Genomic DNA, 23,235 nt, shown 5'->3' with positions numbered 1-23,235 from the left:
GGTGCACAGTGGCAGTACACACAATGCTATATATAGCGTGGCTGAGCGAGGTGCACAGTGGCAGTACACACAATGCTATATATAGCCAGGCTAAGCCGTGTACACAGAGTGTCAGAAAACACAATGCTATATATATAGCGTGGCTGAGCGAGGTACACAGTGGCAGTAAACAATGCTATATATAGTGTGGCTGAGCGAGCGGTGTACTACTGTTCCCAGCAGCGACACACAATGACTGGGGGGGACCCTGGCTAGCGTGGCTGGAGAGCGAACTACCCTGCCTGCCTACCCAAAGCTAAACCCACAGACAAATGGCGGAGATATGACGTGGTTCGGGTATTTATATACCCGAACCACGTGACCGTTCGGCCAATCAGAGCGCGTTCGGGCCCAAACCACGTGACCCGTTCGGCCAATCACAGCGCTAGCCGAACGTTCGGGGAACGTTCGGCCATGCGCTCTTAGTTCGGCCATGTGGCCGAACGGTTTGGCCGAGCACCGTCAGGTGTTCGGCCGAACTCGAACATCACCCGAACAGGGTGATGTTCTGCAGAACCCGAACAGTGGCGAACACTGTTCGCCCAACACTACCTCAGATAAGGAAGGTGGAATATAGTCCATCACAGCTCTGGCCTTCCCTCAGATAAGGTAGGTGGAATACTGTCCATCACAGCTCTGGCCTTCCCTCAGATAAGGAAGGTGGAATACTGTCCATCACAGCTCTGGCCTTGCCTCGGATAAGGAAGGTGGAATATAGTCCATCACAGCTCTGGCCTTCCCTCAGATAATGAAGGTGGTATATTGCCCATCGCAGCTCTGGCTTCTCTCAGATAAGGAAGGTGGAATATTGTCCATCACAGCTCTGGCCTTCCCTCAGATAAGGTAGGTGGAATATAGTCCATCACAGCTCTGGCCTTCCCTCAGATAAGGTAGGTGGAATACTGTCCATCACAGCTCTGGCCTTCTCTCAGATAAGGAAGGTGGAATATAGTCCATCACAGCTATAGGACTTCTCTCAGATAAGGAAGGTGGAATATAGTCCATCACAGCTCTGGACTTCCCTCAGATAAGGAAGGTGGAATATAGTCCATCACAGCTCTGGCCTTCTCTCAGATAAGGTAGGTGGATCACTGTCCATCACAGCTCTGGCCTTCTCTCAGATAAGGAAGGTGGAATATAGTCCATCACAGCTCTGGCCTTCCTCCAGATTAGGAAGGTGCAATATAGTCCATCACAGCTCTGGGCTTCCCTCAGATAAGGAAGGTGGAATATAGTCCATCACAGCTCTGGGCTTCTCTCAGATAAGGTAGGTGGAATACTGTCCATCACAGGTCTGTCCTTCTCTCAGATTAGGAAGGTGGAATATTGTCCATCACAGCTCTGGCCTTGCCTCGGATAAGGAAGGTGGAATATAGTCCATCACAGCTCTGGCCTTCCCTTAGATAAGGAAGGTGGAATATTGTCCATCACAGCTCTGGCCTTCCCTCAGATAAGGAAGGTGGGATATTGTCCATCACAGCTCTGGCCTTCCCTCAGATAAGGTAGGTGGAATATAGTCCATCACAGCTCTGGACTTTCCTTAGATATGGAAGGTGGAATATAGTCCATCACAGCTCTGACCTTCTCCCAGATAAGGAAGGTGGAATATTGTCCATCACAGCTCTGGGCTTCCCTCAGATAATGAAGGTGGAATATTGTCCATCACAGCTCTGGGCTTCCCTCAGATAATGAAGGTGGAATATAGTCCATCACAGCTCTGGCCTTCCCTCAGATTAGGAATATGGGATATAGTCCATCACAGCTCTGGCCTTCCTCCAGATTAACGAAGGTGCAATATAGTCCATCACAGCTCTGGGCTTCCCTCAGATAAGGAAGGTGGAATATAGTCCATCACAGCTCTGGGCTTCTCTCAGATAAGGAAGGTGGACTATTGTCCATCACAGCTCTGGCCTTCTCTCAGATAAGGAAGGTGGAATATAGTCCATCACAGCTCTGGCCTTCCTCCAGATTAGGAAGGTGCAATATAGTCCATCACAGCTCTGGGCTTCCCTCAGATAAGGAAGGTGGAATATAGTCCATCACAGCTCTGGGCTTCTCTCAGATAAGGAAGGTGGAATATTGTCCATCACAGCTCTGGGCTTCCCTCAGATAAGGAAGGTGGAATACTGTCCATCACAGCTCTGGCCTTCCCTCAGATAATGAAGGTGGAATATAGTCCATCACAGCTCTGGCCTTCCCTCAGATTAGGAATATGGGATATAGTCCATCACAGCTCTGGCCTTCCCTCAGATAAGGTAGGTGGAATATAGTCCATCACAGCTCTGGACTTTCCTTAGATAAGGAAGGTGGAATATAGTCCATCACAGCTCTGACCTTCTCCCAGATAAGGAAGGTGGAATATTGTCCATCACAGCTCTGGGCTTCCCTCAGATAATGAAGGTGGAATATTGTCCATCACAGCTCTGGGCTTCCCTCAGATAATGAAGGTGGAATATAGTCCATCACAGCTCTGGCCTTCCCTCAGATTAGGAATATGGGATATAGTCCATCACAGCTCTGGCCTTCCTCCAGATTAGGAAGGTGCAATATAGTCCATCACAGCTCTGGGCTTCCCTCAGATAAGGAAGGTGGAATATAGTCCATCACAGCTCTGGGCTTCTCTCAGATAAGGAAGATGGACTATTGTCCATCACAGCTCTGGCCTTCTCTCAGATAAGGAAGGTGGAATATAGTCCATCACAGCTCTGGCCTTCCTCCAGATTAGAAAGGTGCAATATAGTCCATCACAGCTCTGGGCTTCCCTCAGATAAGGAAGGTGGAATATAGTCCATCACAGCTCTGGGCTTCTCTCAGATAAGGAAGGTGGAATATTGTCCATCACAGCTCTGGGCTTCCCTCAGATAAGGAAGCTGGAATACTGTCCATCACAGCTCTGGCCTTCCCTCAGATAAGGAAGGTGGAATATAGTCCATCACAGCTCTGGCCTTCCCTCAGATAAGGTAGGTGGAATACTGTCCATCACAGCTCTGGCCTTCCCTCGGATAAGGAAGGTGGAATACTGTCCATCACAGCTCTGACCTTCCCTCAGATAAGGAAGGTGGAATACAGTCCATCACAGCTCTGGCCTTCCCTCAGATAATGAAGGTGGTATATTGCCCATCACAGCTCTGGCTTCTCTCAGATAAGGAAGGTGGAATATTGTCCATCACAACTCTGGCCTTCCCTCAGATAAGGTAGGTGGAATATAGTCCATCACAGCTTTGGCCTTCTCTCAGATAAGGAAGGTCTAATATAGTCCGTCACAGCTCTGACTTCTCTCAGATAAGGAAGGTGGAATATAGTCCATCACAGCTCTGGGCTTCCCTCAGATAAGGAAGGTGGAATATAGTCCATCACAGCTCTGGCCTTCCCTCAGATAAGGAAGGTGGAATACAGTCCATCACAGCTCTGGGCTTCCCTCAGATAAGGAAGGTGGAATATAGTCCATCACAGCTCTGGGATTCCCTCAGATAAGGAAGGTGGAATTTAGTCCATCACAGCTCTGGGCTTCTCTCAGATAAGGAAGGTGGAATATTGTCCATCACAGCTCTGGACTTCCCTCAGATAAGGAAGGTGGAATATAGTCCATCACACCTCTGGACTTCCCTCAGATAAGGAAGGTGGAATATTGTCCATCACAGCTCTGGACTTCCCTCAGATAAGGAAGGTGGAATATTGTCCATCACAGCTCTGGGCTTCTCTCAGATAAGGTAGGTGGAATACTGTCCATCACAGGTCTGTCCTTCTCTCAGATTAGGAAGGTGGAATATTGTCCATCACAGCTCTGGGTTTCTCTCAAACAAGGAAGGTGGAATATAGTCCATCACAGCTCTGGCCTTCCCTTAGATAAGGAAGGTGGAATATTGTCCATCACAGCTCTGGCCTTCCCTCAGATAAGGAAGGTGGGATATTGTCCATCACAGCTCTGGCCTTCCCTCAGATAAGGTAGGTGGAATATAGTCCATCACAGCTCTGGACTTTCCTTAGATATGGAAGGTGGAATATAGTCCATCACAGCTCTGACCTTCTCCCAGATAAGGAAGGTGGAATATTGTCCATCACAGCTCTGGGCTTCCCTCAGATAATGAAGGTGGAATATTGTCCATCACAGCTCTGGGCTTCCCTCAGATAATGAAGGTGGAATATAGTCCATCACAGCTCTGGCCTTCCCTCAGATTAGGAATATGGGATATAGTCCATCACAGCTCTGGCCTTCCTCCAGATTAACGAAGGTGCAATATAGTCCATCACAGCTCTGGGCTTCCCTCAGATAAGAAAGGTGGAATATAGTCCATCACAGCTCTGGGCTTCTCTCAGATAAGGAAGGTGGACTATTGTCCATCACAGCTCTGGCCTTCTCTCAGATAAGGAAGGTGGAATATAGTCCATCACAGCTCTGGCCTTCCTCCAGATTAGGAAGGTGCAATATAGTCCATCACAGCTCTGGGCTTCCCTCAGATAAGGAAGGTGGAATATAGTCCATCACAGCTCTGGGCTTCTCTCAGATAAGGAAGGTGGAATATTGTCCATCACAGCTCTGGGCTTCCCTCAGATAAGGAAGGTGGAATACTGTCCATCACAGCTCTGGCCTTCCCTCAGATAATGAAGGTGGAATATAGTCCATCACAGCTCTGGCCTTCCCTCAGATTAGGAATATGGGATATAGTCCATCACAGCTCTGGCCTTCCCTCAGATAAGGTAGGTGGAATATAGTCCATCACAGCTCTGGACTTTCCTTAGATAAGGAAGGTGGAATATAGTCCATCACAGCTCTGACCTTCTCCCAGATAAGGAAGGTGGAATATTGTCCATCACAGCTCTGGGCTTCCCTCAGATAATGAAGGTGGAATATTGTCCATCACAGCTCTGGGCTTCCCTCAGATAATGAAGGTGGAATATTGTCCATCACAGCTCTGGCCTTCCCTCAGATTAGGAATATGGGATATAGTCCATCACAGCTCTGGCCTTCCTCCAGATTAGGAAGGTGCAATATAGTCCATCACAGCTCTGGCTTCCCTCAGATAAGGAAGGTGGAATATAGTCCATCACAGCTCTGGGCTTCTCTCAGATAAGGAAGGTGGACTATTGTCCATCACAGCTCTGGCCTTCTCTCAGATAAGGAAGGTGGAATATAGTCCATCACAGCTCTGGCCTTCCTCCAGATTAGGAAGGTGCAATATAGTCCATCACAGCTCTGGGCTTCCCTCAGATAATGAAGGTGGAATATAGTCCATCACAGCTCTGGGCTTCTCTCAGATAAGGAAGGTGGAATATTGTCCATCACAGCTCTGGGCTTCCCTCAGATAAGGAAGGTGGAATACTGTCCATCACAGCTCTGGCCTTCCCTCAGATAAGGAAGGTGGAATATAGTCCATCACAGCTCTGGCCTTCACTCAGATAAGGTAGGTGGAATACTGTCCATCACAGCTCTGGCCTTCCCTCGGATAAGGAAGGTGGAATACTGTCCATCACAGCTCTGGCCTTCCCTCAGATAAGGAAGGTGGAATACAGTCCATCACAGCTCTGGCCTTCCCTCAGATAATGAAGGTGGTATATTGCCCATCACAGCTCTGGCTTCTCTCAGATAAGGAAGGTGGAATATTGTCCATCACAACTCTGGCCTTGCCTCAGATAAGGTAGGTGGAATATAGTCCATCACAGCTTTGGCCTTCTCTCAGATAAGGAAGGTCTAATATAGTCCGTCACAGCTCTGACTTCTCTCAGATAAGGAAGGTGGAATATAGTCCATCACAGCTCTGGGCTTCCCTCAGATAAGGAAGGTGGAATATAGTCCATCACAGCTCTGGCCTTCCCTCAGATAAGGAAGGTGGAATACAGTCCATCACAGCTCTGGGCTTCCCTCAGATAAGGAAGGTGGAATATAGTCCATCACAGCTCTGGGATTCCCTCAGATAAGGAAGGTGGAATTTAGTCCATCACAGCTCTGGGCTTCTCTCAGATAAGGAAGGTGGAATATTGTCCATCACAGCTCTGGACTTCCCTCAGATAAGGAAGGTGGAATATAGTCCATCACACCTCTGGACTTCCCTCAGATAAGGAAGGTGGAATATTGTCCATCACAGCTCTGGACTTCCCTCAGATAAGGAAGGTGGAATATTGTCCATCACAGCTCTGGGCTTCCCTCAGATAAGGAAGGTGGAATATAGTCCATCACAGCTCTGGGCTTCTCTCAGATAAGGAAGGGGGGATATAGTCCATCACAGCTCTGGCCTTCCCTCAGATAAGGAAGGTGGAATATTGTCCATCACAGCTCTGGCCTTCCCTCAGATAAGGAAGGTGGAATATTGTCCATCACAGCTCTGGGCTTCCCTCAGATAAGGAAGGTGGAATACAGTCCATCACAGCTCTGGGCTTCTCTCAGATTAGGAAGGTGGAATATTGTCCATCACAGCTCTGGCTTCTCTCAGATAAGGAAGGGGAGATATTGTCCATCACAGCTTTGGTTTTCCATCAGATAAGGAAGGGGGAATATTGTCCATCACAGGTCTGACCTTCTCTCAGATAAGGCAGGTGGAATATTGTCCATCACAGCTCTGGCCTTCCCTCAGATAAGGCAGGTGGAATATAGTCCATCACAGCTCTGGCTTCTCTCAGATAAGGAAGGTGGAATATTGTCCATCACAGCTCTTGCCTTCCCTCAGATAAGGAAGGTGGAATATAGTCCATCACAGCTCTGATCTTCCCTCAGATAATGAAGGTGGTATATAGTCCATCACAGCTCTGGCCTTCCCTCAGATAAGGAAGGTGGAATATAGTCCATCACAGCTCTGATCTTCCCTCAGATAATAAAGGTGGTATATAGTCCATCACAGCTCTGGCCTTCTCTCAGATAAGGAAGGTGGAATATAGTCCATCACAGCTCTGGCCTTCCCTCAGATAATGAAGGTGGAATATTGTCCATCACAGCTCTGACCTTCTCTTAGATAAGGAAGGTGTAATATAGTCCATCACAGCTCTGGGCTTCTCTCAGATAAGGAAGGTGGACTATTGTCCATCACAGCTCTGGCCTTCTCTCAGATAAGGAAGGTGGAATATAGTCCATCACAGCTCTGGCCTTCCTCCAGATTAGGAAGGTGCAATATAGTCCATCACAGCTCTGGGCTTCCCTCAGATAAGGAAGGTGGAATATAGTCCATCACAGCTCTGGGCTTCTCTCAGATAAGGAAGGTGGAATATTGTCCATCACAGCTCTGGGCTTCCCTCAGATAAGGAAGGTGGAATACTGTCCATCACAGCTCTGGCCTTCAATCAGATAATGAAGGTGGAATATAGTCCATCACAGCTCTGGCCTTCCCTCAGATTAGGAATATGGGATATAGTCCATCACAGCTCTGGCCTTCCCTCAGATAAGGTAGGTGGAATATAGTCCATCACAGCTCTGGACTTTCCTTAGATAAGGAAGGTGGAATATAGTCCATCACAGCTCTGACCTTCTCCCAGATAAGGAAGGTGGAATATTGTCCATCACAGCTCTGGGCTTCCCTCAGATAATGAAGGTGGAATATTGTCCATCACAGCTCTGGGCTTCCCTCAGATAATGAAGGTGGAATATAGTCCATCACAGCTCTGGCCTTCCCTCAGATTAGGAATATGGGATATAGTCCATCACAGCTCTGGCCTTCCTCCAGATTAGGAAGGTTCAATATAGTCCATCACAGCTCTGGGCTTCCCTCAGATAAGGAAGGTGGAATATAGTCCATCACAGCTCTGGGCTTCTCTCAGATAAGGAAGGTGGACTATAGTCCATCACAGCTCTGGGCTTCCCTCAGATAAGGAAGGTGGAATATAGTCCATCACAGCTCTGGGCTTCTCTCAGATAAGGAAGGTGGAATACTGTCCATCACAGCTCTGGCCTTCCCTCAGATAAGGAAGGTGGAATATAGTCCATCACAGCTCTGGCCTTCCCTCAGATAAGGTAGGTGGAATACTGTCCATCACAGCTCTGGCCTTCCCTCAGATAAGGAAGGTGGAATACTGTCCATCACAGCTCTGGCCTTCCCTCAGATAAGGAAGGTGGAATACAGTCCATCACAGCTCTGGCCTTCCCTCAGATAATGAAGGTGGTATATTGCCCATCACAGCTCTGGCTTCTCTCAGATAAGGAAGGTGGAATATTGTCCATCACAGCTCTGGCCTTCCCTCAGATAAGGTAGGTGGAATATAGTCCATCACAGCTTTGGCCTTCTCTCAGATAAGGAAGGTGGAATATAGTCCGTCACAGCACTGACTTCTCTCAGATAAGGAAGGTGGAATATAGTCCATCACAGCTCTGGGCTTCCCTCAGATAAGGAAGGTGGAATATAGTCCATCACAGCTCTGGCCTTCCCTCAGATAAGGAAGGTGGAATACAGTCCATCACAGCTCTGGGCTTCCCTCAGATAAGGAAGGTGGAATATAGTCCATCACAGCTCTGGGCTTCCCTCAGATAAGGAAGGTGGAATACAGTCCATCACAGCTCTGGGCTTCTCTCAGATAAGGAAAGTGGAATATTGTCCATCACAGCTCTGGACTTCCCTCAGATAAGGAAGGTGGAATATAGTCCATCACACCTCTGGACTTCCCTCAGATAAGGAAGGTGGAATATTTTCCATCACAGCTCTGGACTTCCCTCAGATAAGGAAGGTGGAATATTGTCCATCACAGCTCTGCGCTTCCCTCAGATAAGGAAGGTGGAATATAGTCCATCACAGCTCTGGGCTTCTCTCAGATAAGGAAGGGGGGATATAGTCCATCACAGCTCTGGCCTTCCCTCAGATAAGGAAGGTGGAATATTGTCCATCACAGCTCTGGCCTTCCCTCAGATAGGGAAGGTGGAATATTGTCCATCACAGCTCTGGGCTTCCCTCAGATAAGGAAGGTGGAATACAGTCCATCACAGCTCTGGGCTTCTCTCAGATTAGGAAGGTGGAATATTGTCCATCACAGCTCTGGCTTCTCTCAGATAAGGAAGGGGGGATATTGTCAATCACAGCTTTGGTCTTCCCTCAGATAAGGAAGGGGGAATATTGTCCATCACAGGTCTGACCTTCTCTCAGATAAGGCAGGTGGAATATTGTCCATCACAGCTCTGGCCTTCCCTCAGATAAGGCAGGTGGAATATAGTCCATCACAGCTCTGGCTTCTCTCAGATAAGGAAGGTGGAATATTGTCCATCACAGCTCTGGCCTTCCCTCAGATAAGGAAGGTGGAATATAGTCCATCACAGCTCTGATCTTCCCTCAGATAATGAAGGTGGTATATAGTCCATCACAGCTCTGGCCTTCCCTCAGATAAGGAAGGTGGAATATAGTCCATCACAGCTCTGATCTTCCCTCAGATAATGAAGGTGGTATATAGTCCATCACAGCTCTGGCCTTCCCTCAGATAAGGAAGGTGGAATATAGTCCATCACAGCTCTGATCTTCCCTCAGATAATGAAGGTGGTATATAGTCCATCACAGCTCTGGCCTTCTCTCAGATAAGGAAGGTGGAATATAATCCATCACAGCTCTGGCCTTCCCTCAGATAAGGAAGGTGGAATATAGCCCATCACAGCTCTGTCTTCTCTCAGATAAGGTAGGTGGAATATTGTCCATCACAGCTCATTCTCTTAGGTAAGGAAAGTGGAATATAGTCCATCACAGCTCTGGCCTTCCCTCAGATAAGGAAGGTGGAATATAGTCCATCACAGCTCTGGTCTTCCCTCAGATAAGGAAGGGGGAATATTGTCCATCACAGCTCTGGCATTCCCTCAGATAAGGTAGGTGGAATATTGTCCATCACAGCTCTGGTCTTCCCTCAGATAATGAAGGTGGTATATAGTCCATCACAGATCTGGCCTTCCCCCAGATAAGGAAGGTGTAATATAGCCCATCACAGCTCTGGCTTCTCTCAGATAAGGTAGGTAGAATATTGTCCATCACAGCTCTGGCCTTCCCTCAGATAAGGAAGGTGGAATATAGTCCATCACAGCTCTGGCCTTCCCTCAGATAAGGTAGGTGGAATATAGTCCATCACAGCTCTGGCCTTCCCTCAGATAAAGAAGGTGGAATATTGTCCATCACAGCTCTGGCCTTCCCTCAGATAAGGAAGGTGGAATATTGTCCATCACAGCTCTGGGCTTCTCTCAGATAATGAAGGTGGTATATAGTCCATCACAGCTCTGGCCTTCCCCCAGATAAGGAAGGTGGAATATTGTCCATCACAGCTCTGGCCTTCCCTCAGATAAGGAAGGTGGAATATTGTCTATCACAGCTCTGGGCTTCCCTCAGATAAGGAAGGTGGAATATAGCCCATCACAGCTCTGGCTTCTCTCAGATAAGGTAGGTAGAATATTGTCCATCACAGCTCTGGCCTTCCCTCAGATAAGGAAGGTGGAATATTGTCCATCACAGCTCTGGGCTTCCCTCAGATAAGGTAGGTAGAATATAGTCCATCACTGCTCTGGGCTTCCTTCAGATAAGGAAGGTGGAATATTGTCCATCACAGCTCTGGGCTTCTCTCAGATAAGGAAGGTGGAATATTGTCCATCACAGCTCTGGCCTTCCCTCAGATAAAGAAGGTGGAATATTGTCCATCACAGCTCTGGCCTTCCCTCAGATAAGGAAGGTGGAATATTGTCCATCACAGCTCTGGGCTTCTCTCAGATAATGAAGGTGGCCTTCCCCCAGATAAGGAAGGTGGAATATTGTCCATCACAGCTCTGGCCTTCCCTCAGATAAGGAAGGTGGAATATTGTCCATCACAGCTCTGGGCTTCCCTCAGATAAGGAAGGTGGAATATAGCCCATCACGGCTCTGGCTTCTCTCAGATAAGGTAGGTAGAATATTGTCCATCACAGCTCTGGCCTTCCTTCAGATAAGGAAGGTGGAATATTGTCCATCACAGCTCTGGGCTTCCCTCAGATAAGGTAGGTAGAATATAGTCCATCACTGCTCTGGGCTTCCTTCAGATAAGGAAGGTGGAATATTGTCCATCACAGCTCTGGTCTTCCCTCAGATAAGGATGGTGGAATATTGTCCATCACAGCTCTGACCTTCTCTTAGATAATGAAGGTGGAATATTGTCCATCACAGCTCTGGGCTTCCCTCAGATAAGGTAGGTGGAATACTGTCCATCACAGCTCTGGCTTCTCTCAGATAAGGAAGGTTGAATATAGTCCATCACAGCTCTGGCCATCCCTCAGATAAGGAAGGTGGAATATTGCCCATCACAGCTCTGGCCTTCTCTCAGATAAGGAAGGTGGAATATTGTCCAACACAGCTCTGACCTTCTCTTAGATAATGAAGGTGGAATATAGTCCATCACAGCTCTGGCCTTCCCTCAGATAAGGAAGGTGGAATATTGTCCATCACAGCTCTGGCCTTCCCTCAGATAAGGAAGGTGGAATATTGCCCATCACAGCTCTGGCATCTCTCAGATAAGGAAGGTTGAATATAGTCCATCACAGCTCTGGCCTTCCCTCAGATAAGGTAGGTGGAAAATAGACCATCACAGCTCTGGGCTTCTCTCAGATAAAGAAGGTGGAATATTGTCCATCACAGCTCTGGTCTTCCCTCAGATAAGGAAGGTGGAAAATAGACCATCACAGCTCTGGACTTCCCTCAGATAAGGAAGGTGGAATATAGTCCATCACAGCTCTGGCCTTCCCTCAGATAAGGTAGGTGGAAAATAGACCATCACAGCTCTGGGCTTCTCTCAGATAAAGAAGGTGGAATATTGTCCATCACAGCTCTGGCCTTCCCTCAGATTAGGAAGGTGGAATATAGTCCATCACAGCTCTGACCTTCTCGCAGATAAGGAAGGTGGAATATTGTCCATCACAGCTCTGGGCTTCTCTCAAACAAGGAAGGTGGAATATTGTCCATCACAGCTCTGGCCTTCCCTCAGATAAGGTAGGTGGAATATAGTCCATCACAGCTCTGGGCTTCCCTTAGATTAGGAAGGTGGAATATTGTCCATCACAGCTCTGGCTTCTCTCAGATTAGGAAGGTGGAATATTGTCCATCACAGCTCTGGGCTTCCCTCAGATAATGAAGGTGGAAAATTGTCCATCACAGCTCTGGCCTTCTCCCAGATAAGGAAGATGGAATATTGTCCATCACAGCTCTGGCCTTCCCTCAGATTAGGAATGTGCAATATAGTCCATCACAGCTCTGGCCTTCCCTCAGATAAGGAAGGTGGAATATAGTCCATCACAGCTCTGGGCTTCTCTCAGATAAGGAAGGTGGAATATTGTCCATCACAGCTCTGGGCTTCCCTCAGATAAGGAAGGTGGGATATAGTCCATCAAAGCTCTGGCCTTCCCTCAGATAAGGAAGGTGGAATATTGTCCATCACAGCTCTGGCCTTCCCTCAGATTAGGAATGTGCAATATAGTCCATCACAGCTCTGGCCTTCCCTCAGATAATGAAGGTGGTATATAGTCCATCACAGCTCTGGGCTTCCCTCAGATAAGGAAGGTGGGATATAGTCCATCACAGCTCTGGGCTTCCCTCAGATAAGGAAGGTGGAATATTGTCCATCACAGCTCTGGCCTTCTCTCAGATAATGAAGGTGGTATATAGTCCATCACAGCTCTGGGCTTCCCTCAGATAAGGAAGGTGGGATATAGTCCATCACAGCTCTGGCCTTCCCTCAGATAAGGAAGGTGGAATATTGTCCATCACAGCTCTGGCCTTCCCTCAGATAAGGAAGGTGGAATACTGTCCATCACAGCTCTGGCCTTCTCCCAGATAAGGAAGGTGGAATATTGTCCATCACAGCTCTGGCTTCCCTCAGATAAGGAAGGTGGAATATAGTCCATCACAGCTCTGGCCTTCCCTCAGATAAGGAAGGTGGAATATTGTCCATCACAGCTCTGGGCTTCCCTCAGATAAGGAAGGTGGAATATAGTCCATCACAGCTCTGGGCTTCTCTCAGATTAGGAAGGTGGACTTATGTCCATCACAGCTCTGGCTTCTCTCAGATAAGGAAGGTGGAATATAGTCCATCACAGCTCTGGCCTTCCCTCAGATAAGGAAGGTGGAATATTGTCCATCACAGCTCTGGCCTCCCCTCAGATAATGAAGGTGGAATATATTCCATCACAGCTCTGGCCTTCCCTCAGATAAGGAAGGTGGAATATTGTCCATCACAGCTCTGGCCTTCTCTCAGATAAGGAATATGGGATATAGTCCATCACAGCTCTGGCCTTCTCTCAGATAAGGAAGGTGGAATATAGTCCATCACAGCTCTGATCTTCCCTCAGATAATGAAGGTGGTATATAGTCCATCAAAGCTCTGACTTCTCTCAAACAAGGAAGGTGGAATATTGTCCATCACAGCTCTGGCCTTCCCTCAGATAAGGAAGGTGGAATATTGTCCATCACAGCTCTGGCTTCTCTCAAACAAGGAAGTTGGAATATTGTCCATCACAGCTCTGGGCTTCTCTCAGATTAGGAAGGTGGACTTTTGTCCATCACAGCTCTGGCTTCTCTCAGATAAGGAAGGTGGAATATTGTCCATCACAGCTCTGGGATTCCCTCAGATTAGGAAGGTGGAATATTGTCCATCACAGCTCTGGCTTCTCTCAGATAAGGAAGGTGGAATATAGTCCTTCACAGCTCTGGGCTTCTCTCAGATAAGGAAGGTGGAATATAGTCCATCACAGCTCTGGCCTTCCCTCAGATAAGGTAGGTGGAATATTGTCCATCACAGCTCTGGCCTTCCCTCAGATAAGGAAGGTGGAATATAGTCCATTACAGCTCTGGCCTTCCCTCAGATAAGGTAGGTGGAATATTGTCCATCACAGCTCTGGCCTTCCCTCAGATAAGGAAGGTGGAATATTGTCCATCACAGCTCTGGCCTTCTCTCAGATAAAGAAGGTGGAATATTGTCCATCACAGCTCTGGGTTTCCCTCAGATAAGGAAGGTGGAATATAGTCCATCACAGCTCTGACTTTTCTCAGATAAGGAAGGTGGAATATAGTCCATCACAGCTCTGGCCTTCCCTCAGATTAGGAAGGTGAAATATTGTCCATCACAGCTCTGGCCTTCCCTCAGATAAGGAAGGTGGAATATTGTCCATCACAGCTCTGGCCTTCCCTCAGATAAGGAAGGTGGAATATTGTCCATCACAGCTCTGGGCTTCTCTCAGATAATGAAGGTGGTATATAGTCCATCACAGCTCTGGCCTTCCCCCAGATAAGGAAGGTGGAATATTGTCCATCACAGCTCTGGCCTTCCCTCAGATAAGGAAGGTGGAATATTGTCTATCACAGCTCTGGGCTTCCCTCAGATAAGGAAGGTGGAATATAGCCCATCACAGCTCTGGCTTCTCTCAGATAAGGTAGGTAGAATATTGTCCATCACAGCTCTGGCCTTCCCTCAGATAAGGAAGGTGGAATATTGTCCATCACAGCTCTGGGCTTCCCTCAGATAAGGTAGGTAGAATATAGTCCATCACTGCTCTGGGCTTCCTTCAGATAAGGAAGGTGGAATATTGTCCATCACAGCTCTGGGCTTCTCTCAGATAAGGAAGGTGGAATATTGTCCATCACAGCTCTGGCCTTCCCTCAGATAAAGAAGGTGGAATATTGTCCATCACAGCTCTGGCCTTCCCTCAGATAAGGAAGGTGGAATATTGTCCATCACAGCTCTGGGCTTCTCTCAGATAATGAAGGTGGCCTTCCCCCAGATAAGGAAGGTGGAATATTGTCCATCACAGCTCTGGCCTTCCCTCAGATAAGGAAGGTGGAATATTGTCCATCACAGCTCTGGGCTTCCCTCAGATAAGGAAGGTGGAATATAGCCCATCACGGCTCTGGCTTCTCTCAGATAAGGTAGGTAGAATATTGTCCATCACAGCTCTGGCCTTCCCTCAGATAAGGAAGGTGGAATATTGTCCATCACAGCTCTGGGCTTCCCTCAGATAAGGTAGGTAGAATATAGTCCATCACTGCTCTGGGCTTCCTTCAGATAAGGAAGGTGGAATATTGTCCATCACAGCTCTGGGCTTCTCTCAGATAAGGAAGGTGGAATATTGTCCATCACAGCTCTGGTCTTCCCTCAGATAAGGATGGTGGAATATTGTCCATCACAGCTCTGACCTTCTCTTAGATAATGAAGGTGGAATATTGTCCATCACAGCTCTGGGCTTCCCTCAGATAAGGTAGGTGGAATACTGTCCATCACAGCTCTGGCTTCTCTCAGATAAGGAAGGTTGAATATAGTCCATCACAGCTCTGGCCATCCCTCAGATAAGGAAGGTGGAATATTGCCCATCACAGCTCTGGCCTTCTCTCAGATAAGGAAGGTGGAATATTGTCCAACACAGCTCTGACCTTCTCTTAGATAATGAAGGTGGAATATAGTCCATCACAGCTCTGGCCTTCCCTCAGATAAGGAAGGTGGAATATTGTCCATCACAGCTCTGGCCTTCCCTCAGATAAGGAAGGTGGAATATTGCCCATCACAGCTCTGGCATCTCTCAGATAAGGAAGGTTGAATATAGTCCATCACAGCTCTGGCCTTCCCTCAGATAAGGTAGGTGGAAAATAGACCATCACAGCTCTGGGCTTCTCTCAGATAAAGAAGGTGGAATATTGTCCATCACAGCTCTGGTCTTCCCTCAGATAAGGAAGGTGGAAAATAGACCATCACAGCTCTGGACTTCCCTCAGATAAGGAAGGTGGAATATAGTCCATCACAGCTCTGGCCTTCCCTCAGATAAGGTAGGTGGAAAATAGACCATCACAGCTCTGGGCTTCTCTCAGATAAAGAAGGTGGAATATTGTCCATCACAGCTCTGGCCTTCCCTCAGATTAGGAAGGTGGAATATAGTCCATCACAGCTCTGACCTTCTCGCAGATAAGGAAGGTGGAATATTGTCCATCACAGCTCTGGGCTTCTCTCAAACAAGGAAGGTGGAATATTGTCCATCACAGCTCTGGCCTTCCCTCAGATAAGGTAGGTGGAATATAGTCCATGACAGCTCTGGGCTTCCCTTAGATTAGGAAGGTGGAATATTGTCCATCACAGCTCTGGCTTCTCTCAGATTAGGAAGGTGGAATATTGTCCATCACAGCTCTGGGCTTCCCTCAGATAATGAAGGTGGAAAATTGTCCATCACAGCTCTGGCCTTCTCCCAGATAAGGAAGATGGAATATTGTCCATCACAGCTCTGGCCTTCCCTCAGATTAGGAATGTGCAATATAGTCCATCACAGCTCTGGCCTTCCCTCAGATAAGGAAGGTGGAATATAGTCCATCACAGCTCTGGGCTTCTCTCAGATAAGGAAGGTGGAATATTGTCCATCACAGCTCTGGGCTTCCCTCAGATAAGGAAGGTGGGATATAGTCCATCAAAGCTCTGGCCTTCCCTCAGATAAGGAAGGTGGAATATTGTCCATCACAGCTCTGGCCTTCCCTCAGATTAGGAATGTGCAATATAGTCCATCACAGCTCTGGCCTTCCCTCAGATAATGAAGGTGGTATATAGTCCATCACAGCTCTGGGCTTCCCTCAGATAAGGAAGGTGGGATATAGTCCATCACAGCTCTGGGCTTCCCTCAGATAAGGAAGGTGGAATATTGTCCATCACAGCTCTGGCCTTCTCTCAGATAATGAAGGTGGTATAAAGTCCATCACAGCTCTGGGCTTCCCTCAGATAAGGAAGGTGGGATATAGTCCATCACAGCTCTGGCCTTCCCTCAGATAAGGAAGGTGGAATATTGTCCATCACAGCTCTGGCCTTCCCTCAGATAAGGAAGGTGGAATACTGTCCATCACAGCTCTGGCCTTCTTCCAGATAAGGAAGGTGGAATATTGTCCATCACAGCTCTGGCTTCCCTCAGATAAGGAAGGTGGAATATAGTCCATCACAGCTCTGGCCTTCCCTCAGATAAGGAAGGTGGAATATTGTCCATCACAGCTCTGGGCTTCCCTCAGATAAGGAAGGTGGAATATAGTCCATCACAGCTCTGGGCTTCTCTCAGATTAGGAAGGTGGACTTATGTCCATCACAGCTCTGGCTTCTCTCAGATAAGGAAGGTGGAATATAGTCCATCACAGCTCTGGCCTTCCCTCAGATAAGGAAGGTGGAATATTGTCCATCACAGCTCTGGCCTCCCCTCAGATAATGAAGGTGGAATATATTCCATCACAGCTCTGGCCTTCCCTCAGATAAGGAAGGTGGAATACAGGGGCGTAGCTTGGGGGGGTCGGAGTAGGACATTTGCCCCCGGGCGCTGGATCTCTAAGGGCGCCCGCCGCCCAGCGCGATGTCTTATTTTTTTTTAATCTTCTCCCCTGCTCGGGAGTCAGGGGCAGGCTCAGCCTTACTGTGTGACGTCGCACGCCGCCGCCGCCGTGCAGCCCTAATGGAGCGCAGAGCCAGCTGGAGCCAATCGCGGGCGAGGAGGAGGGTCCTAGGCTGGCAGGGAAGCAAGTGTGGAGGGGGGCGGTGTAGAGCGGAGCAAGCAGCCCAAACCCATCATGTCTCTGCAGATGCGGCTTGCCCAACCTCCAATCACGCTGCCTCCTGGCCGCCTCAGCTCCGCCCCCAGAGTACCGCTCTATCCACCCTCCATCCAATCGTGTGGCCGCCTCAGCTTCGCTCCAGAGAGCTTCCCACCTTTCAACGTACCCACGTGCAGTTTGTTGCCCTGAGTCCTGCAAGTAGTTATTCACTGCAGCTTGCCTGAGACGCTTGGAACCTGTCCTGTCCAACTACCACGAGGAGACAAGCAGGAGAATAGCAATATATGGTGAGAGTGCTCTGTCAGTGTCTCCTCTCCACTTAGTGTCAACTCCCCACCCAGTCAGTGTCACCCTCCTCCCCACCTTGTGTCACCCTCCTCCCCACCCAGTCAGTGTCACCCCCACCTCCCCACCTTGTCACCCTCCCCCCCACCTTGTGTCAACCTCCTCCCCACCCAGTCAGTGTCACCCCCTCCTCCCCCTCTTGTGTCGCCCTCCTCCCCACCCACTCAGTGTCACCATCCTCCCCACCTTGTGTCGCCCTCCTCCCCACCCAGTTAGTGTCACCCCCTCCTCCCCACCTTGTGTCGCCCTCCTCCCCACCCAGTCAGTGTCACCCCCTCCTCCCCACCTTGTGTCGCCCTCCTCCCCACCGAGTCAGTGTCACCCTCCTCCCCACCCAGTCAGTGTCACCCCCTCCTCCCCACCTTGTGTGGCCATCCTCCTCACCCAGTCAGTGTCACCCTCCTCCCCACCTTGTGTCGCCCTCCTCCCCACCCAGTCAGTGTCGCCCCCTCCTCCCCACCTTGTGTGGCCCTCCTCCCCACCCAGTCAGTGTCACCTTCCTCCCCACCTTGTGTCGCCCTCCTCCCCACCCAGTCAGTGTCAGCCTCCTCCCCACCCAATCAGTGTCACCCTCCTTCCCACCTTGTGTCGTCCTCCTCCCCACCCAGTCAGTGTCACCTTCCTCCCCACCTTGTGTCGCCCTCCTCCCCACCCAGCCAGTGTCGCCCTCCTCCCCACTCAGTCAGTGTCACCCTCCTCCCCACCTTGTGTGGCCCTCCTCCCCACTCAGTCAGTGTCGCCCTCCTCCCCACCTTGTGTGGCCCTCCTCCCCACTCAGTCAGTGTCGCCCTCCTCCCCACTCAGTCAGTGTCACCTTCTTATCCACCCAGTCAGTGTCACCCTCCTCCCCACCCAGTCAGTGTCACCCTGCTCCCCACCTTGTGTCGCCCTATTCCCCACCCAGTTAGTGTAACCCTCCCACCCCACTCAGGAGCTCCATCCCTCCAGTCCAGAACCCAGCGGTCAGGAACATTTAATACATTTATGTCTGAGGTAACATTTGCTCCATTTCATTAATGAGAGGTTACGTTTACTGAAATTTAATGTGCGGGAGGTAATGTTTACCTCATTTCCTATTTGCTGCATTTCATTTGTCAGAAATAAAGTTTGCCTCATTGTATGTGTTGGGGAATCGATTTGCTGCATTTCATTTGTTGGAAGTAACAGTTGTTGCATATTATGTGTCAGATGTAATGGTTCTTGCTTTTCATGTGTAGGAGGTAATGATATTTGCATTTCATGTGTCGGAGGTAATGGTTCTTGCATTTCATATGTAGGAGGTAATGCTTCTTGTAATTCATGTGTCGAAGGTAATGGTTCTTTCATTTCATTTGTAGGAGGTAATGGTTCTTGCATTTCTTATGTCGGGGGTAACGGTTGCTACATTTATTACTTGATGGTCATAGTTGGCTGCATTTTCTACTTTGGGGTTATTGTTGATGCTTTTTTTTGTGTTTTGGGGGCTCATGATTACTAAATGGTATGCAGATTTATCGTCTGCACACCCATGATGTGAATCTCCCATTTCACCACATCATGGCAGAAACGCTGGTTTCTTATGTGTTTTGGGGAATGTTGTCTAATTATCTGTACGGTGGCCACTAAATATAATTTCCAGAATGATTTTTTAAGAACAATTCTTCCTATGAAAGATCGAAAATGATCGTTTGGGACCACTAATGGGCAAAAATCTCCTAACCAATCTGATCAGATTGACAGGATTGAGACTGGAAATCGGATCGATTTTATTAATCTGATTGGATTGGTTAGGAGATTTTTGTCCATAAGTGGTCCCAAACAATCATTTCCAATCATTCATTTGTAAATCATTCATAAACAGTTGTTTGGCAAATTGTGTCATTAGTGGCCATAAAGGGTCACTTTGAACAGGATTAATAGCATTATCTTAATAAAATGCAATATGTATTGCCATAATGCCATTGTTGCTGCTGTGCTCTGCATGCATCCCCCGAGCCCCCTCCTCGCCTGTCTTTCCATTACAGGGCACAATAAACAGGCAAGGATCAGATGCACCCTTAGCTGTGAAGCTCCGCCCCCCCCCCCCCCCCCATCTTTTAACAATGGTGCAGCCTGCCAGTTCCAATACTATCCAGTTTCAGGCGCACATGCAGTAGCTGTAAGCTGCAACCTGGCTGGCTGTTGTAAGTTTTCTGCCTGCCTACTGGCTACTGTGATCCCTCACTCCCAGACACCTCCCCATTCACTGCTGACCAAGGCATCCAGCCCACTGCCTACCACAAGACCAGGCAGGCCTATGCCTGAGGCCTCTAGCCAGAGACCCCACTACGCCTGAGCCCAGCACACACCACCACCATGCCTGAGCCAGATGCCTTCAGCCCACCTCCCCATTCACTGCTGACCAAGGCATCCAGCCCACTGCCTACCACAAGACCAGGCAGGCCTATGCCTGAGGCCTCTAGCCAGAGACCCCACTACGCCTGAGCCCAGCACACACCACCACCATGCCTGAGCCAGATGCCTTCAGCCCACCTCCCCATTCACTGCTGACCAAGGCATCCAGCCCACTGCCTACCACAAGACCAGGCAGACCTATGCCTGAGGCCTCTAGCCAGAGACCCCACTACGCCTGAGCCCAGCACACACCACCACCATGGCTGAGCCAGATGCCTTCAGCCAGGCCCCACCAGACCTGAGGCTTACTGCCCACTAGGCCTGAGCTTAGAGGAGCTCACACTCTAATCCTACCATACTCCTAGCCTAATGTCTTCCCATATTATTTGTATAGCACTGATATCTTCTTCAGCACTGTACATTATGTATTTATATAGCACTGACATCTTCTGCAGCACTGTACAGAGTACATAGTCATGTCACTGACTGTCCTCAGAGGAGCTCACAAGCTTATCCTACAATAGTCAGTGTAATGTCCTACCATATTATTATGATTATTATGTATTTATATAGCAGTGACATCTTCTACAGCGCTCTACAGAGTACCTACTCATGTCACTGACTGTCCTCAGAGGAGCTCACAATCTAATCTCTGCCATAGTCATAGTCTGATGCGTGGTAACACCCATTTTTTGCGCGCCACAGGACTGTCCAGGGCAGGGCGCAAAAACTGTCTTTGTCCCCGGGCGCTGAAAACCCTAGCTACGCCTCTGGTGGAATATTGTCCATCACAGCTCTGGCCTTCTCTCAGATAAGGAATATGGGATATAGTCCATCACAGCTCTGGCCTTCTCTCAGATAAGGAAGGTGGAATATAGTCCATCACAGCTCTGATCTTCCCTCAGATAATGAAGGTGGTATATAGTCCATCAAAGCTCTGACTTCTCTCAAACAAGGAAGGTGGAATATTGTCCATCACAGCTCTGGCCTTCCCTCAGATAAGGAAGGTGGAATATTGTCCATCACAGCTCTGGCTTCTCTCAAACAAGGAAGTTGGAATATTGTCCATCACAGCTCTGGGCTTCTCTCAGATTAGGAAGGTGGACTTTTGTCCATCACAGCTCTGGCTTCTCTCAGATAAGGAAGGTGGAATATTGTCCATCACAGCTCTGGGATTCCCTCAGATTAGGAAGGTGGAATATTGTCCATCACAGCTCTGGCTTCTCTCAGATAAGGAAGGTGGAATATAGTCCTTCACAGCTCTGGGCTTCTCTCAGATAAGGAAGGTGGAATATAGTCCATCACAGCTCTGGCCTTCCCTCAGATAAGGTAGGTGGAATATTGTCCATCACAGCTCTGGCCTTCCCTCAGATAAGGAAGGTGGAATATAGTCCATTACAGCTCTGGCCTTCCCTCAGATAAGGTAGGTGGAATATTGTCCATCACAGCTCTGGCCTTCCCTCAGATAAGGAAGGTGGAATATTGTCCATCACAGCTCTGGCCTTCTCTCAGATAAAGAAGGTGGAATATTGTCCATCACAGCTCTGGGTTTCCCTCAGATAAGGAAGGTGGAATATAGTCCATCACAGCTCTGACTTTTCTCAGATAAGGAAGGTGGAATATAGTCCATCACAGCTCTGGCCTTCCCTCAGATTAGGAAGGTGAAATATTGTCCATCACAGCTCTGGCCTTCCCTCAGATAAGGAAGGTGGAATATTGTCCATCACAGCTCTGGCTTCTCTCAGATAAGGAAGGTGGAATATAGTCCATCACAGCCAGGGCCGGATTTTGGCCTAGGCCTCCTAGGCCATGGCCTAGGGCACCACAGGAGCAAGGGCACCAAAGCAGCAGACTAATCTGATGCAGCATTCGCAAGCTTGCAAATGCTGCAATGCAGGGAGATCAGGTGGGCTTTTGACCGCGAGTACTCTGCTGCCAGCTATCTGTGCAGCGGCCGCCATGCTCTCTGTGCATGTTGGCATTGTGGCAGGCGGCTACGGACTTTGGCAGCATTGGAGACAGAGGGGAAGAGGAAGCTTCTACACTGAAGATAAGCAGAGAAGTGAGTGACACTGATGGCTGTTGCGGTGTGGAGGCAAGCTGTACTGAAAGGGGGGAGTGGGAAAGGAAGGGATTCAGGGAGTAAGCTGGCTATCTATACTGGAGGGGGAGGAGAAGGGGTTATCAGGCTACCTATACTAGAGGGAAAGAGGGGTGGGGTCATCTGACTACCTATTCTGGAGGGGGGGGGGTCATCTGGCTACCTATACTGAAAGGGGGAGGCTGGTGACATTGGCCTTGGGCGGTAAAAAGTACAAATCCGGCCCTAATCACAGCTCTGGCTTCTCTCAGATAAGGAAGGGGGAATATTGTCCATCACAGCTCTGGTCTTCCCTCAGATAATGAAGGTGGAATATTGTCCATCACAGCTCTGGCTTCTCTCAGATAATGAAGGTGGAATATTGTCCATCACAGCTCTGGTCTTCCCTCAGATAAGGAAGGTGGAATATAGTCCATCACAGCTCTGGTCTTCCCTCAGATAATGAAGGTGGAATATTGTCCATCACAGCTCTGGCTTCTCTCAGATAAGGAAGGTGGAATATTGTCCATCACAGCTCTGGCCTTCCCTCAGATAAGGAAGGTGGAATATAGTCCATCACAGCTCTGGTCTTCCCTCAGATAATGAAGGTGGAATATTGTCCATCACAGCTCTGGCCTTCCCTCAGATAAGGAAGGTGGAATATAGTCCATCACAGCTCTGGCCTTCCCTCAGATAAGGAAGGTGGAAGATTGTCCATCACAGCTCTGGCCTTCCCTCAGATTAGGAAGGTGCAATATAGTCCATCACAGTTCTGGCCTTCTCTCAGATTAGGAAGGTGGAATATAGTCCATCACAGCTCTGGCCTTCTCTCAGATAAGGAAGGTGGGATATAGTCCATCACAGCTCTGGCCTTCCCTCAGATAAGGAAGGTGGAATATAGTCCATCACAGCTCTGGCCTTCCCTAAGATTGGGAAGGT

This window comes from Hyperolius riggenbachi, chromosome 3 (assembly GCF_040937935.1).
Source record: "Hyperolius riggenbachi isolate aHypRig1 chromosome 3, aHypRig1.pri, whole genome shotgun sequence".
Classification (NCBI taxonomy): domain Eukaryota; kingdom Metazoa; phylum Chordata; class Amphibia; order Anura; family Hyperoliidae; genus Hyperolius; species Hyperolius riggenbachi.
Note: the sequence above shows the minus strand (reverse complement) of the source record.